General features: G+C 31.3%; 1 pseudogene; it reads left to right on the top strand.

Moving 5' to 3' along the window:
- Positions 1 to 1,021: 1,021 nt before the first annotated feature.
- LOC102589497 (tobamovirus multiplication protein 1-like) lies at positions 1,022 to 1,882 on the top strand (annotated as a pseudogene).
- Positions 1,883 to 2,600: the final 718 nt, after the last annotated feature.

Below are 2,600 nucleotides of genomic sequence, written 5' to 3'. Positions count from 1 at the left end.
AATAAATCAAAAATTGAGTAAGAAGTTGGAGGAAATTAATTGGCGCATCCACTTCATCATCTCAGCCTCTTTTTGTGCAATGAGATAGAAAAGCTTCCGCCCTTCTTGCCTTGAGTAGTGGACAATGTATTATTGATAAAAAAAAAAAAATCTTTTTTTATTTGGTTATTGATTTAGCGTATTCAAAAATCGAAAATTGATAATAAGTAAAATCGAAATGAACCAACCGATGCACAACTCTATTGAATTGTAAACGGGCGAACACAGGAGAGTCTTAACCCGTATTATACTTCATGCATGCTTAGTGATACACTTGCAAAAAAACATGTTTGTATTACATAAATTTTTAATCCAAAAAAGAATTGGAAACAAGTTGTGTTGTTTGGCGAGGAGTCAAATAAGTTGAAATACTCAAATATTGTTATTAGTAGTCTTTTAATGCTAGTATATTACTTTTTTCTCATATGATTATTACATAATTTGTTTTAATTTATATGAGATAATCTAATTGCACAAAAAAAATATTACCTTTTGAAATTTGTGATTTAAATACATCATGACGAATAAATGTGAATTATTTAAAATGTATAATATTATACATGTCATAATTTTTTATCATTACAAAAACTTGGCATTAAAGATAAAATAATTTTTTTATATTATATCGTTTGAAATTTAAAGTTATATTATTCTTTTCCTGACAAACTACTAGTAAAGAAATAATGTAAATATTTTAATTTAAGTTGTATAAATTAAATTGTTTTGCCATAAATATTTTATATAAAGCCCGCAAATTATTTGCCTTATTTTAAAGAGAGTACATGATAAATCCTTTTAACATTAGAAGTAGATTTTGTAAATCTTTTTTCAAGTTGGAATCGACCGTTAGCACAACCCTTTATATAAACTAAACCCTACGTACCAATCTCCACATTAATAACATCAAAAATTAAAATTAAAATTAATGATGAAGTTACTACTTGATTCATCCCCAATTGATATCAATTGGTGGAAATTAATGATGAGTTTACTACTTGAGTCGTTCCCGATTGGGGTGACCAATTGGTGGTACGATATCAACAAGTCCATTCAATGGCAACATGGAATTTTCTTCACTCTTTGTGCTTTGTATTCTCTTGTTTCGATTATCGTGCTAATTCAAGTAATAAAGATCCATTTAAGGATACCTTTATATGGTTGGTCAACACAAAAAGTGTTTCATATGATGAATTTTGTTGCAAATGGTGTTGGGGCAATCGTATTTGGATTACATAACATATTTTTTATGTTACATCCAAACGTGCTTACGACTCGCGCGATTTTAGACCTACAAGGGTTGTTTTTCTTTACAACATTTACCCACCTTGTTTGGTTTTGGGCTAATATATATTACAAAATTCAAAGTTTTCCTACGAGTAAGCTCAAAATTTGGTATATTTCGATAAATTGTGTAATTTACTTGATTCAGGGTTGTATATGGATTTGTATCGAGATGAATGACAATGACGCAGTAGTACTAGTGAAATGGTTGTTCATTAGGAAGATATTTGTAGCAACTATACTGTTTATTGCAATTTTGGCCATTTTAATCTATGGTGGGAGATATTTGTCATGGTATGGCGATATTCTGTTGAATGGAGAAGGAGGAGAAAGAAGCTTATTGAGCTTGGATATGTGAGTACTATATGTTTCACGTGTTCCTCTTTTAGATGTTGTGGCTGTGTTATCGTGTTTTCATCGTGATGATCGTGGTTTGGACCATCCTATTTTGAAAATGATATATTATATGGTCGTAGAGACTCTTCCTTCAGCTCTTTTCGTCTACATTCTGCAAAAATTGCCTCGAAAAAGAGTATTTGTACAATACCATCCAATCATTTAGTGGAGTGATGGTGATAGTGCAAAGGGAGACTCTTTTCTCAACCTTTTACGAGCTAGAAGATATGTTTCGGAATATAAATAGAAAAGTTATGTGATATACTTTTGAGGAACTTAAGTTGTTGAGTAAAGAATTGTTTTTCTATATATAGAAAACAATTCATGTTGTGCTACTATCTGTTGTTTTATTATTAAACCCAATGCTAATGAGCTAATTGTTGGGTTTTGAAAGGTGTGAATCGAAAATGAAGAGTTATGACTTTTATGAAGAGTTGTGACTTTTATGAAAAGTTGTGACTTTTATGAAAAGTTGTGAATTTTATGAAGAGTTGTGACTTTTATGAAAGGTTGTGATTTCCAAAAGATTGTGACTTTTTCAAAGGGTTGTGACATTTCCGATAAGTGTCACGACCCAAACCATCGTGATTGGCACCCACACAATCCTCTAGTGGAAGAACCATTACTACAACCCAAACAAACGAATTTTATGAAAACTAAGGCATTTAAAGATACGGAAGCAGGTTTAAATGTCAATAAAAATGGAGCCCCCATAAACTCCAAGGTTTTAACAAATAACTAACCAAACTAATGCGGAAGAACAACTCCTAGAACCTGAAAGTCATTGTACCAAAACTCTACTAACGACAAGTCTAAGAACAAGGGGTACAACCCCGAAACTAAACAAACTCCTTAATCAAATAGTCTGAGTCCGAAAAGAATGG

This window comes from Solanum tuberosum, unplaced genomic scaffold, assembly GCF_000226075.1.
Source record: "Solanum tuberosum cultivar DM 1-3 516 R44 unplaced genomic scaffold, SolTub_3.0 scf00025, whole genome shotgun sequence".
NCBI classification, from domain to species: Eukaryota; Viridiplantae; Streptophyta; class Magnoliopsida; order Solanales; family Solanaceae; genus Solanum; species Solanum tuberosum.
This window is presented reverse-complemented; position numbering and strand designations above follow the sequence as displayed.